This window comes from Amphibalanus amphitrite, unplaced genomic scaffold (genome assembly GCF_019059575.1).
Source record: "Amphibalanus amphitrite isolate SeventyFive unplaced genomic scaffold, NRLGWU_Aamphi_draft 000060F_arrow, whole genome shotgun sequence".
In the NCBI taxonomy this organism is placed as follows: domain Eukaryota; kingdom Metazoa; phylum Arthropoda; class Thecostraca; order Balanomorpha; family Balanidae; genus Amphibalanus; species Amphibalanus amphitrite.
This window is the reverse complement of record NW_024881556.1, coordinates 977865-993916: the sequence shown is the minus strand read 5'-3', so window position 1 is coordinate 993916 and position 16052 is coordinate 977865.

Genomic DNA, 16052 nt, shown 5'->3' with positions numbered 1-16052 from the left:
TACGGTGACGTCACCGGCGCATACGCTCCCTGGCTCCATCCTGACCCTGATGCGGCGGCTGGAATCGCTGCTAATCGAAAAATTACTTGTGCAATAGCGCTTTTAAATGACTTTAAAAAGGGGGAAAATATGATAACAAAATAATTATGAGAATCCCCTGTCCCGACTTGGATCGTACGACCCCGCCACCTAGCGGACAACGCCGTAATTAGGGTTGAGTTGGCGATCTCCAGGTGGCTCGTCACTCGTCAGCTGTCAGCCGCAGGCAGGCGAGGGCCGGCAGGCGCTTAAGTTATGTTAACGCCAGGTCATGCTCAGGAAAATGCGACATGCTTCATAACGGTCATTTATCTCGAAAAAGATGCGGTGCCCTGTGGTGCTATGGCCCACATGACTCGGGACCCGTGAGGCCCCTGTAGTCACCAGCAGCTCCCAAGGCTGCTACGGACGCGATACCGCAGATACGTACTCCGAAAATTGCTAGACAAAGGACTGCGATGGAGCCTGGAGGAATGCATTGCAAGGACTATGTTTTGGTTTATGTTCCTGTGCGTAATCGCGGGGCTATCGGTGTTAGGGTCCCGGGGGCCAAAGCCATGCGGGCAACTGGGGTGTATCTGGATGGTGAATGGTGATGATATCGTGTTTTTGTTCGGCCACATGGGCACAATAACGAAAGCATTGATTCACTCCGTCCGAAAGCCTAGGTACCGAACCAATTAAGAACCACCAACAGATGTATTCCATGACAGGAAACAAAACGACCCCAACACTGCTCGCGCATGTCTATCCAATATCCATCCAGTGAGGGAGCACATGTGGTCCGTGTCCCCGCACACACGGGCACACAGACGATGGGTAACGCAACCACGAGTCGGCACAACGCAATCACGAATGGTTAACGCAACCACGAGTCGGCACAACGCAATCACGAATGGTTAACGCAACCACGAGTCGGCACAACGCAATCACGAATGGTTAACGCAACCACGAATGGTTAACGCAACCACGGGTCGGCACAACGCAATCACGAATGGTTAACGCAACCACGAATGGTTAACGCAACCACGAGTCAGCACAACGCAATCACGAATGGTTAACGCAACCATGAATGGTTCACGCAACCACGAGTCGGCACAACGCAATCACGAATGGTTAACGCAACCACGAGTCGGCACAAGGAGCAAGAGGCCAAGCCGGCAGCTCGCGTGATCACGCCCTGGGTCCGCGCCTCAGCCGGGGTAGGCTCACCGTGCCATCGCCGAACTGGATGACCATCGTGGAAGAGTTCGAGGTCATCTTCCGGTTGATGATGGGTGCTACCGTCGACGGTCAGTCCGGTATCGTGCAGAGGCTGCTGGCGGCACTCCAGGTAAAGCGTCCATCTCTGGACGCCAGGATCGCGAGGAAGCTGGTGACGACGCGGGTCCACCTTCGGATCCGCTCACTAAACCAGCGCCAGGACGAAGTCGTAAGCACAAGTGATCCGCTCCTCGCGTAGGCCGGCCTGGCTCCCAGTGATGGTGCGCCGGGAGCTGCTCGCTGCCCGGCTGAACTGTCTGACAGCCTCAGAAGACAGAAAGTGACGGCGCTCTCCACACTGGCGAGTGATGCCGGGGTAAAGATGTCGGCACTGGACGCCGCCGGCAGACGCAGTGCGTTCTCCACCTGATTCAGCTGCTTCCTGCCGATTTACCTGAAACAAAGTCAAGTGAAATCAATGATCCTTCTTACCTAAGTGGTGGCCTGAGCTCTGCAATACGTGGACGTATCAATGGCCACAAAATCTATCTAATTAAGGTGCTGTTTAAATAAAGATAGAATTAATAGTGAATAGTGATTGTTGAAATGGCGACGGTCGGTGAGCTTAAACTAATGTTAAGTGGGAAACCCCAAAATTTAGTGTGTACAGTCTGTCTTAAAAGTACCGCGCAAAGTGGCGGTGGATCCATCAAGCCTTACCGAAGAAAGGCCTGCTTTAATTTAAAAGTCACCGAACCAATTGACCTGAGGAATGGACGAGAATATCAATTGCTTCGATGACTCAAATTAAGCAGGCCCTCCCTCGGTCAGGCTTGATGGATCCACCGTCACTTTGCGCGGTACTTTTAAGACAGACTGTACAATATCTTAGCGCGAGCACCACTTATCGTAACAACACTGCTCGCTGGGAGCACTACTAAACGATTGGTCTAGCGGAAAGGAGGGTCGGTAGACACTTCAACTATTCTGACTCTCCGGAATTTTACTGATTACCAAAGTCAAGATATAGCATGCAATCCGTCCTGTTTAACGCCAACTCCGATTTCGACTATTTGTCCAATTGAACTGGGCGCAATAAATAGACACATTCAAGTGCAAAACAAAAATAGGAGAGATAATGCAGACATTACACTCATAGAGCTGGTTACAATGGCTTGATTACCATGACGATTGAAGACGATTGAATGATAGCGATAAAAATGTCGAGCAAGTCGAAAAGAAATAAATGCAGCTCACCACTCCGGACGTGCTGGCGGACTTGCTTGGCGGCGCGTCTCTCGGCTGCGACTTCGTCCTGGCGCTGGTTTAGTGAGCGGATCCGAAGGTGGACCCGCGTCGTCACCAGCTTCCTCGCGATCCTGGCGTCCAGAGATGGACGCTTTACCTGGAGTGCCGCCAGCAGCCTCTGCACGATACCGGACTGACCGTCGACGGTATCACCCATCATCAACCGGAAGATGACCTCGAACTCTTCCACGATGGTCATCCAGTTCGGCGATGGCACGGTGAGCCTACCCCGGCTGAGGGCGCGGACCCAGCTGGATGGGACTGAGCTGGGCGGAGCTTGGTCTGTAGTCTGTCCCAGCCCAGCATCCAGGTGGCGGCACTTGGCCGCGACGAAGCCAGCGACAAACGCAAGGGCCTCCCGTTCCAGGCGCTCGTCTCCAGCTGTCGCAGATTCCGACTGGAGAGGCGTGACCTCTTCGTGAGATGAAGATGGAGGAGCGGCTACTGCCTGGTAGGCTCCTTCTGCTTCGTTGTCCTCACGTGCCGCCAGTTCTTGGTCCGGCTCTTCAAACTGGAAAAGTTGAGAACTGTCAAAGCTGGAAATGGATGCAATGATAGTACGAATGCCAAATCAGCTATATTTGGCAGTTGGCACTGCATGCCTAGACATTGCCGTTTTTTGTATGCCTGCACGATTATGCATAAAATGAGAATCTCTACTATAAACTTAAAATATTACTTTAAAGCAGTGCTTAATAATAAGATAGAATCATATGATCCTCTATTTGCAAAATTTCATACGTTCCAAGGGCGTGGAGGATAGTAGACATGTAGCAATTCAGGCAGTGCCCCCAGCTGGTAGGTCTAAGTACCTGAATGAGCAGGCCCTCCAGGGCCTCGTTGGAGACGCACGGGAGCTGCTGCGGTGCGCGGCTCGTCGACATTAAGTCGCTGGGTTCCAGCTGCAGTACTGCTCGACCGCTGGAAGCAGCCACCTGTGGAGCCGGCGCCATTAGCAGCACTTTCAGGCGGGAGCGCACTTCTACCGCGTTGGGCGTGGTATTCGCTCCACCCAGGCTCCGGATCTGCGAAAAGCAGTTCTCTAAGCAATCTTGGTTCAGGTGGCTGGTCAGGACAAACTGCAGCTCGGGCACAGTACGATGGAGCTCTTCGTACAGCCCACGGAGAGATACTGTGGTTCGTAGCATTCCCTGCTGGAACGGCAGCATGCTCCGATGACCGTTGGGGTGCTTTGCAGACGTTTTACGAGTGTCGGAGATCAGAGACGTCATCTTGTCCAGGGCCCGGTCCTGGACCGCTTTGATTTCAGCAGTCCTCCCATAGGCGGACCGCTCGATTGTGGCGTCGAACTGACTCCGGCTGTTCAAAACGTCAAACCACGCATTGGCCGTCAAGACAGCCTCGGCCTGTGGTTGGCGGCGCGGCAGCAGCTCCTTGATGGCGGTGCCCACCGTGTGCGAAAAGAGCTGCGTGGCCAGCCGGACCCGCTGGCTCACCTGACCGGTGCCCTGCAAAACAATGTTGACAACATATTATTGCATTTTCACGTTACAAGCAATAATATGTGCTATAAGGTCGTGTTAGTGGAAAGGGAAAACGTGGGTGTTGTGCGTCGTGTTGGTTCGCACCAGCAAAGTTTATTTTTCACTGATCGTACCACCTCACTTATTTAAAATTTAACAATAAAAAATGCGGTGAGGCTGCTAAGAGGCTGCTGGCGGAACTCCAGGTGAAGCGTCAATCTATGCAGTACTTCTGCGAGCAAATGCATGTTTTCACTGATCGTTCCACCTTCCAACCAACCAACCAACCAACCAACCAAACAAACAAACAAACAAACAAACAAACAAAAGCAAAGCGGCGAATACTACATCAGTTTTGCCACAGAGGAGTCAAAACACATAGCTGCACAGGGCCGCTGTCTGAAGCAGCTAAGTTGGCGGTAATGTTCGGTAGTCACAGCGTTCCCTAAAGCAGTTCTTAAATGCTATATTAACCCGCGCACCGACGGGGGTCTGCGCCAACTTCGCACCGACGGGGGGGGGGCGGATGACCGCCCCCCCCTGAGATCTCGAGAACGAAGCAAGATAGCGACAAGCGGTAAACGGCATCGGATACGCACGGTCAAGATCTACAATTTTTACTAAGGTCATTTACAGGTCAGGTCAAAGATGACGTCACAGGGGTCGAAAAAGTCAAAATGGCGGCGCTAGATATGGAGAGAGTTTTTCTCGAATAACTTTCGAATTAGTCAAGATAGGAACAAACTAAGGGCATCATCGTGATCCTCTCGTCAATCCGCATCGAATGATATATATGTTGACCTCGAAAGGTCAAGGTCAAAGGTTGACCTCAGGTCACGTGACCTCGAGGTCATCATGTATATCATTCGATGCGTCTTGACGAGCTGAACACAATGAGACCATCCACGCGGCTGTATCTTGTTTCTGTACGGAGTTATTGGCCAAAAACCTTTGGTGACCTTTGATGACGTCACATGACCTCACAGCTGCCCAACAGCAAAACAGACCTCAAGGTAGTGAAGGTTGGTCATATATGAAGTCATGTATGGTATATGGGGCCATTCCGACCCGTTTTAGTGGTAAAAACAGGGAGTTGATTTTTTCCCCATTGACTTATAATGGGGAGGTCGCGAAATTGACCTGACCTTAGGTCACCGATATCAAAATTCCGAGATATACAAATTGTAGCTACTAATGACCTAATAACATCCTGAGACTTTCAAAGGCCTCCGACATCTACTGTAGCTCTGGCACGGTGACAAAGTTGCAAAAAAGTGACTTGAGGTTGGGTCATTCAAAGTGACCTGGTGACCTGACCTTGAAAGGTAGGAGGTTCAAACTTGCACACCATGTGTAAAATTGATGAGGTTATAGTCATACCAAATTTCGCGGCGCTACGCGCCGCGGTTTTTCCGCTATTGGCGAAAAACCTCAGGGGGGGGCGGATATCCGCCCCCCCCCCGTCGGTGCGCGGGTTAAAAGCTCGACAATGTGTCAAAGAAACCACGTTTAGCCCGCAGCAAGACACCAGCTGAGCGACAAACGAAGGAGCGAGACAGCCTGCACGTCGTAAAGCACGAAGCGAGACATCCAAATGACAGTGCAGGGTGGTGGCCAGTGCAGGGCACCCTCTAGCCGGTCCACTCTGGTAGTTGCAAAACGGTTGGAAGATCTCTGATGAGATCTAGAAGCTTAAAAACATCGATCGAAATAGCATTTACCTCGTCTGAAACGTCTGAAAATACTTACCTGAACATGAAGGTTCGTCAACTTGTGGGCGACCCGCAGCTCGGCACGATCCAGCTCGAGCAGCTCCAGGAAGGTACCTCGACCCAGCAGTGCTCGACCGCCGCGACCATCGGGTATCAGGAGTCCTCCGTCGTCCGCGACCGTGTGCACCCGCATCAGTTTGATCAGGTGCGGGGCGTCGGCGAACACCCACACCCTCCTTGGATAAAAGGAATGGACGGGACAAGCAGGATTAGGATCAGGAAAGCTCCTCCAAACGTTATTGGGAAGTTGCCTTTACCATCACACTCATGGAGAGGGTAGGGGGAGTGTCAAACGGATCTCTCCCTCGTTTTTTTCACGAATAGCTGGCTCAAAAAGCGGTTAAAATAAAAAAGTTAATGAAATGGCATGAAAGTGATGTCGCTCGGTTCAGAAAGAGCCAAAACGAATATCTACCAAATTTCATCGAAAAATATTCACCGGTTTTCAAGACATTGGACTTTTACGTTTGTTTACTTTTTGGGATCTCCGCTGTTCCTAGTGACTTTATTTGAAAGTGCGGCACTTGTTGCGCGCAAAGCAGCGTATACCATCGCGTGCTACCAAATGTTTTAGTAAAAGATTTGAAATCTTTAGATCTGCGCTGACGTCACACATTCAGAGGGAGCATTCTAATGCATTAGCCCCTCTGAATCCAAGTGCTGCAACTTTGAAATTAGATATTTTCGATTTGAGGCATTGCTCGATCTTGTGAGTGCTCAAACCGGTAAGTGCAAGCCAGGGACCCCATTTTGGCTATCTCAACTCAAAACTAATGTTAGAGTGGGATCAGGGATGGTCACTTTAACCGGGTCACGGGCAGCAGGCTCACTTTGTATGCAATACGTGTGAGGATTAAGATTACTGTGAGGCTGGATCTGTGGGAATCGGGGACAAGGCCATGCCGCGAAAACATAATTTATGATTCATAAATTCATAGGATGATTTTACTACGCCACTGCACTTGCTTGAAACCTGTTAAGATATTGAAAAGCATCAAATGATCAGTCAGGTATCTGGGATCAATCGACAAAATGGCAATGAAATCATACATACAAAGATAACAATTTTAAGATCCTTATGAACAAGATTCATTTATGTTTTATACTGATGCGGACACACACGTTAACGACAAGGGTGTCCATGAATATGTCTGAAAGTTGCCTCCAACAACACTTATCTCAATGCTGTATGGTTCAGTGGGGGTGGTGGAGCGAAACACATCGGTCACCGACAGCATTAAATGGCTTATTGATCACGAAGCTACTACATTTTCATGCATCATAAAAATAATTTTCGTAATAAACTACGACAATTGTAACTGTTTAACATTGTTATTGCAGTACAAGCCAAAATTGATTCTGGATCTACAGAGGAGATTCAAGTTGGCACTAATGAAATACCTGGTATCGTCCACGGGGTTGATGATCCACGTCCGGTCGGCGCAGATGCCGGAGGAGCGCCACATCCCCTCGTTTGCTCCGCCCATGTCGCTGACGACCGCTGTCACCCTCAGACCCAGCGACTCCAGCACGGAGATGACGCTGTTCAGCTTCTGATTAGTCATAGGAGAGTCGATCTCGTAGAATAGTGGCTGCTTCCATGCAGCACAGAGTCCACGAACCATCAGAAGCTGCAGTTTAGATCCTTGAAGGATTTGATCGGCTGATGCGTCGTAGCAGTATCGGCTGCTCAGTGCCATCTCGTCGAAGGACACTACACATAGACGCTCCAAGGCGCCCATACCTTGGACTGCTGCCCTCAGTACGGCGAGAGCTGCCTCTATTACTCCGGGCGTCACGCGGAAGCCGCGGATCCAGCGAGACAGGGTCGCAGCGGAAGGAAGAGGCAGGTGCATCACTTGTTGCACATACTCGTAGGCCTTTCGGCTCCTGCACCGCAGTCCAAGTGCCCGAGAGATGTCCTCTGCTGTCCACTGCACTCTGTGACCCGACTGGACAGTCGAGACCTGCTTTTCCGTGACGACTCCCAATCTGAGCAGTTTCTGGAGCTTGTGCGCCTTCCGCTCAGCCACTCGCAGCTTCCGCAGAAGCATCTGTCTCTCTTGCCGCCACTGCCGCTTCTGTTTCTCCATGCGCAGCTTCAAACGCCGATTTTGCTGGCTCAACTTCTGCACTTCCTCCAGGGGAGACAGATACTGGACCTCGCCAGCCGGCAAATCCGTAGCTGCAGGAGACCACTCCATCTGGTTCGAAGCATCCAGTGAGATAGATCTGTGGGAAGGAAATAGAGCATTAGTATTTTCTTGCATCTGAAATAAAAAAAATGAACAGCGCGCTTCATTTTCAGGGTGAATTATCATCACGGTTAAGCTGAAAATTAATAATTGACCCAGCAGGCGGTGGGCCTCCGGGCCACCTTACGAGCGGGGGTGGGACTTTTTTGCCTCCCCCATATCTCCGAAACTACTGGATGGATCTGCAAAATCAAACAGCGTGCTTTAGCCCTGTCTAATTTTTCGGGGGAAATCCAATTTTATTGACCTTGGGGTTACCGATGATGTCACAGGTCAGGTCAAAAATAAAATGTTCAATAAAAATAAACTGTTCACGGGTCTTCTTGGGAATGCAATATAACATCAAGTAAAATGCATTTAATCGAAAATCAGCGATAGGGCGCCAGTTTCCTAGTGCATATATTGCTATGAGAGGTCACTGATAATACCACCTCAGGTCACAGGTCAGGTCACCAAGAGTCAAAACAATATGAACTCAATTTTACTATGGCCATGTAAGAAAATGCCCCCGGCCCCACTCCCCCTGCCTGGAAGGTTAAGGAATAGTCTTCTTCAGAGTAATGTAAAGCAATAGAATAAATATAAGTTCAGAGTTGCACAACTGTGAGCTAATGTCAGCTAGCGTCAGCTAACGTGAACATTACGTCAGCTCGCGCAATTTGATAGCCGCGTGCTGCTATCACCGGTGAAACAGGGCCCAGGTTTAGAGCCTTGCCCACAGTTTCCACTCAAGTGATTCAGAGGTAAGCTTAGTCTGAGTCTGATTGCAACATCATTCTCAAAGCTAGCATCTGAGTGTATTCAGTCTCTATCAAAACTACTGATTGCTGGAACCCTTGGCCCTGTTTCACCGGTGATAGCAGCACGCTACCTACTATCAAATTGCACGAGCTGACGTAATGTGATGAGGTCACACTAATGACGTTTCGTGCAATCCGTGAGCTTCGTTTGGACCAGAGTTGCTGTCTCGTTGAATTGCGTTTGATACATTTGTTTGATCGCATGGCCGTGAAGATGCTAGCAGCAATATTTGATGACATCACACAGATTGACTGAGTCATGCTTTGTTGATGTTTCCATGGAAACCCAATTTGACACGTGTAATAGCAGCGTGCTGCTATCACTGGTGAAACAGGGCCCTTGTATTGACAGTTCAAGCACCTAACAAAGAAAATATCAAATTCAATTATCTCCTCACCTTGATCTATCACTCAGAGATGAGGACGCTCCCTCAGTGTTGATGATGTCCTGCGCAAGGGATTTCATCTGTCGGCGATCACTCCTTGAAGCCCGAGTGCTTTGTTGCGCCGGTCTGTGAAAACACCATTTACATCAACATTCAAATAGGGCACAACTTCAGTGAGCTGCTTTGAGCATTGGTGACTGATGCACAGATTATATTGATATGCAAAATGTTTCAAGTATCATGCAAATATGTCGGTAGCGGTACCTAACTTGGTACCTACCTGCTTACTAGCAACCTAATTTACAAATTAATGTGTCATGGTACATATCTGACAAGCGCACACAGTCACAGTGCAAATCCAAAAGCAAATATAAATTTGTTACAATTTCCATCACAATAAGAAAGATTCGAATTAGTACATTACCAACTGAATAGTTGGCATTCATATCAAATCCATTAAAATGAAATACATACCCCGAAGACCCAGCACTGCGCAGATTCTGTGTTGGAACCGCATCAGTCTTCAGACATGGGCTCACACCTGGCATCAGGGATGCTTTCACAAGGTAGGAAGGATCATAATCTGAATCAAGAAAGTGGTCTGAGCAAATCCTTGCCTGCAACACATTTATAGGATCCTGCCTCGAACATCTATGCACCCAGGTCGCACATGTGGCTGGATCCTTCGGGAACCGAAAAAACGATTTTGTGCAGAACTTGCCAGTCCTTCGGTAACTTCGGCATGTAGCCACCGCACAGTACGACATCCTGAATCAAGTCCTGAATCATTCAATCAATTTAAGTTTCAATGGTTTCAAACAATCAACTCGAGGGTACAACCAAGGTACAACACAAGCAAGAAACAGGAAATGAACTTGTTTACAACCGTGAGTCCGTGACCCTCAAAATCGAATTCAAGGCCAAATTTGCGGGGAAGGCCAGCTGAGAAGTGTCCGGTCCGCTGACGTCACGGGTAATGTTAAAGATCCGGGTGCCCGGCAAATAGGAAAGCTCGGGATGACAGCCCCCTGCTACCTCCCCACCCCCTCCGCGCGCAAAACTGAGCGGCTGTCGGCGCGCGTAGCAACCAGCAGCTGACGATCGCCCTAGTTCGGAGGCCGGCCGCACATACCGAGGGCGCCACCGTGCAGGGCCGGCCGCTGAGCCCAGCTGATCGGCCGGCGGAGGCGTATTTGGAAATTCCGACCTCGACGAGCATCTGTGGTAGAAAACCGCCACTTTGGTAGGAAACTACTGCTGTCTGCTACCATTTGCACTGCATGTGTCGCTATAGCTGCGACATCTATGCATATATGCATACACATTTATCATAAACCGCGACACCTGTGTGCGCTGATTCTACATAGTTGGCGATTAGCTAGGGCACCAGGGTGGATCCCATGTGGATCCAGACTTTCAGTTAGAGGCAGGGCCGGGGTGCGGACTCCGCACTGCGGAGCCGGAGCCGGAGCCGGAGCCGTCAAAAAAGGGGACGACTCCGGCTCCTTTTTTTTGAAGAGGAAAAAAATTATTGACCTAGTTCGGTTTGTCAAACCGAACTGACCTGAACTTGCAGTTCAAGGCAGTAAAACATGCGGCATTCAAAATATGAAAATAACCTTGTTATGCAAATGCAGAAGCAACGTGCACCAATTCCATCTTCTTTTTTCTGCCACCCGTATTTAAAGGGACTATCCCACCTTCTAAAATGTTGTTAAAACCAGTTAAATTGTGCCCGACTTTATAGATTGGATGACCAGGAACACGATTCTGGCATTTATTTTTCATTAAATATCTTAGGCTTCCCATATTCCAAACACAAACTTTCAAATATGTGACGTCACAGCCCAAAATTACCTCCTTCCCCAGGCCACATTACTGTCATAAAACAGATTCTTTTTACTCTGTAGGCACCACAACAAAGTTCAGACCAAGTTTTGAGCGATTTTTCAACGAACAAACCCATTTAAATCAGAATGACTAAACGAGGTGACGTCACACTAACGGTCGCTCCATGTTGAAGATAGGGCCTTCATGCACAAGGCCCATTTTCAAATGAAGGGAACGAATTTCTTCAACACCAAGAGGCCGCGGGGGTTGCAACCTAGATAGATAGTGGTTTCTGAACCTCGCCGCAAACTTGACTATCTCAACTCAAACCCCATGTTAACCCTATTAGTGGCAGGCTCCTGGCTACCCCCTATTACCTAGTGGCAGGGGGGCTGTTTACGACCCCCCCTTGATATCTCGAGATCTAACGGGCCGATTTTCAAAATTCAAACGGCATTCGATTTCGCTGAACGAGATCTACATTTCTAAAAAAAATAAAATTGAAAAATGTCAATAGGGGGGTAGTGGGGGGGGGGTAAAAACGGGCAAATTGCAGATACATTTTAGACTGTTTATCACGGCCAGGTTTCTGAACCAATCTTAACGCAACTTTTGCCGATCGATAGAGAATGAACCAGGAATTCACATGGATCCTAAAAATATGCATTTTCAAAAATCATAGGCGGATACAGATCATTGAGATTGGGGGTACACAAAAAGTATAGTAAATAAGGTTTTTGTTGGTACTGTTTCTAAAAAGGGTGGCAATGGTCTTATTATGTTACAATTTTCTTATGAGAGAACGACTAAAATTGTATTGGTCATGCATAGGCGGTGTCAGGGCACCTATGTTGGGAGGTAAGAAATAACCCCCCTTTTTGGACGCCTGGATCCGCCTATTATAGCAAAAACGTCAAAAGAGGATGCACAATAACTTTGTATATGTTATCACATGATACCTTTCATTCACTGTTCGTAAAACTGGTGCAGCATCGTGATCTTCGCCCAAATGACTTGCTTCACGAATAGGACCCCCAATTCCCAGTGCTCTGGAGCCGCCCCTGGTAAAGTTATGAACTTGAAATTTTCAGGGAATGTGCCCAATTTAGTTTTAGGAAAAGTCAGAAAATTTCAGCATCGTAGCTTCAGCGGTTTCGGAGATATTCCCGAAAAACCTGAGGGGTGGATAAAAACAACCCCCCCCCCCTGCCACTAATAGGGTTAAAGGTGGGATAGTCCCTTTAATATGTACTAAGTATTGGAGCCGGAGCCGCCGCCGGACCATTTTACTGGGAGCCGGAGCCGGAGCCGGAGGTCCAATATGATGCCACGCCTATTGCCTATAGGTATATATACGTATGTATTGGTACGTATTGGTATTGGTAAAATTAAAGCTGAAAGTTAGTAAATAAGTTTAAAAAAAAACACCGACGCGGAGAGCTGCCGTTTTTAAGATGTCTGCGAAAAACAACTTGATGAATCGATAAAAATCACTTACATCTCAGGAGGCACACTGCTGAGTGCTGATACTAATACATACTTAAATACCTATAGGCAATAGGCATGTCTTTTGTGGCATCATAGGTATTGGACCTTCATCCCCCCCCCCCCGATCAGCAACTTTGACTGCCGGGGATCGGGCCGGCCATGAGTCCCCCCACCCGGCTCAAACTGAAAGTCTGGATCCACCCTGGTGCCCTAGCTAATCGCTTACTAGAATCAGCGCACACAGATGTCGCGGTTTATATGTATCAGTATATGCATTATGCATAGATGTCGCAGCTGTAGCGACACATGCAGTGCAAATGGTAGCAGACAGCAGTAGTTTGCCCTACCAAAGTGGTGGTTTTCTACCACAGATGCTCGTCGAGGTCGGAATTTCCAAATACGCCCGGCGGAGACCGACCAAGGCCGCGGCAGCTGAGGGGGATGGGGAGGGGGAGGGCTGCGAGACAGGGGCACCAGCGCGCGGCGGTCAAGTCATCGCAGTGGTTGCAAGGTGGGGGAGCCGAAAGAGGTGACATTCTACCCTGGCCGGCGGCCCCGTCCGAAGACGACGCGATTGCGGTATGTCCGTTTCCCGCGCTAAAAAAATTGAAGAAAGCTTGCCGTACCCGGGTGGGGACGGTGAGTAAGGGGGGGGGGGGGCTCCGGCCAGCTCCGGCGTTTCAAGATTACGAAGGTAATGAAACCTGCTTAGGATTTTATTTTGATGCTACTAGGCCACCCTGATAAAACTTGGACCAATTATGGAAATTTTGGTTTGTTCCGTTACCCCTCGCATGGCAATGTGTGCGGCGTTTGCCAGCGTCTAACACGTGTAGGGAGGTCGGTTGGACCCTCCTCCCCCTGCCGTTTGGCCCCTGATTTAGCTAGAGCCTCGCGAAAAACACGAGCGTGTTGCCCGTGACGAGAAGAAGCCGATGATATCCAATTTTAAGGTCCTAAGTCATTGGTTGCCATTCCAGGTCAGGTCAATGACCCAAAAGTCGGGAAAATCGGGACCTGCTAGAACTTCGTAAAGGGAAACTGATAGGGTTTTTTGGGGACGCTGGTCACGAATTTCATGTTAGTTTTGATCACAGATGATGTCTTCATGCATTTAGGCCAGGTCCGGTCAGGTCAGGTCAGGTCAACCAGCAGGCGTCTTGTCGGCTATCCATATAGTAGGCGTCAACTACCACTAACGGCGTCGCAACATGTTACAAAGATACTAAAACTTCTTCATAAATATTCAAATGAATGCTTAATTCGAAATCAGCCCGAAAACTACCCTAGACACATGTAAAACTCGAAAAAGTGACCCGAGGTCATCCAAAGCCAATGACCTGACCTGACCTTCAGGTGACTTTGACACCCACTGTAATGCATGGGACGAGCCTCATTTCACATGTTTGGACGTTTACAATCACAAACAGACTGGAAACACGCGGATAATGTGAGCTGACATAAGCTGAATCGCGATTCCGGCCAAACATGGTCTCGAGAAATTGGTCACAGGTCAAAGGTCATTGCATCAGGGTCATGACATTTTCCGAGAAGGTGTAAAATTGATCAACTCAAGGGTACCTGCTGAAAGTTTCGTCGCGATTGGCCGCGTTTTGCGCGAATTATTCGGGAAAAACCATGGGGGGCTGAGGGCTCCATCCGACCCCCTTCCCCCATACATGCGAGGGTTACTGGTCAAATGAATTTTTTTGTTCTTACTTCTTAGGTTAATTTATGAGTTAAAATCAGTTATCAGATGTATACTCATGTAAATAATAAGTATTTCTTTATAATCATGATCTTTCCTCCTTCAAAAATATGCTGAGCCAAAATTATATTATTTCAACGTTTCAAATATATCGACCACAGGCTTCATCAGTAACATATTAAAAAAACCTGCTTTTCTGTATTTCACTGATGAAGCCCTGTGGCCAATAACGGGTGTGCACTTAGTTTCTGGAAAAAGTTCGTGCTGCCATAACTTGAGTGTTTGAACTTCGATTAAGATGATATTTGACACATATATAAACTGCAACAATAGTTTTGAGCTGTCAAAAGAACAAGGCGTTCTCTGCTCCCAGGCGGTCTACAGCCCGCGTGCTATGAGACGACCTCCTGTTGAAATTGCGCGGCACCTCCGGGTCCATGTGTGGCGATGGCTCGCGTGTCCATGACTTCAAATTAACGTTAATGTGCACTTTACATCTTCTTTAGTACTATGTGTGCTTCATAAGTCCTCATACGGTCCACATTGACTTATGCCAAGAAGATTCTGTCCGAGCTTCACAAACGGTACATGTGCACCACTCAGCAGATCCAGCGCTACACGGACACAGTGAGCTGCAGTGTGGTGTGATCATGCCACCTATACTTCCCTCGGGTAGTGATACTCATTATGTGCCAAAATTGTTTCATTTAAGCACTGTTGTCAGTAGATAGCGACGCTGGCATTGCCTTCATGGGGCTAAACAAGTTAATGGAAATAGCACGTGGGGATATTGGGGTCCACACCTGAGGAGATTGCGTGGAGAGTGGCGAGCAGACTGATTTTCTACATTTTGTGAACATGTTCTTCTCGGGGTGTTGTTTTTAGTCTTTTTTCATTAGATTAAATGTTCCTTTTAGGCGAACGAATTCCATCATCTGTCGGTGATTGCTAAACTCGTCCGTGCACTCAGCGTTTATCGTGATAGCTTACGGATCCGGGTCTTGTTGGTTTTCTGCTGCTTTTAGTGACTACTTAGTGCTAAATCATGGTATCTCTACCTTTTTATGTACAAAATATCGTAATTTGAAATATTCCTAACATACATGGAAAACGGCAGGACAGAATGAGTATCGGGAAACACTCACAAGATGGTGAGTCCTTTTACCAGAACGAGCCTCTTCTGCTGGGGGCACTTTCACCACGAATCGACAAAGCTACACACTGTGTATGTGCCAAGCACTTCCCCGTGCTGGTGCCGTTCCTCTAATGGCACAAACTTTCTTTCTCGCTATTTCTAGAAAGTGCCAGTGGAAAGAGAAGTTGTTTCCCTGGAATTTTCGTCATTTTTGTGCAAATTCCGCCACGGTTTTCCGGGTACATGACTTAGTTATAAGCTCCTTTTGGCATGAAAAAATGGTCAAATTAGTCTGAATTTTGGTATGCGAATGCCCGAATGAATAATAATTCACTATCCAAATGGTTGTATTGATATCTACAATAGTTCAAAAGATAGATATTATCAAACTTTTTCCAGAAACTAAGTGCACACCCGTGATATATAAAAACGCAATAACAATATAATTTTGGTTCAGCATAGTTTTTGAGGAAAGGCCATGATTATAAAAAATACTTATTATTTACATTAATAATGATCCTCCAACAAGCACTAAAACAGATGGATACTCATGTCAAACTCATGTCAAAAACTCATGTCTACTCATGTCAAAAACGCTCTAAATATTATCCCTCTGTTATTTAGTGTCTCATTTCCGTGGTTTC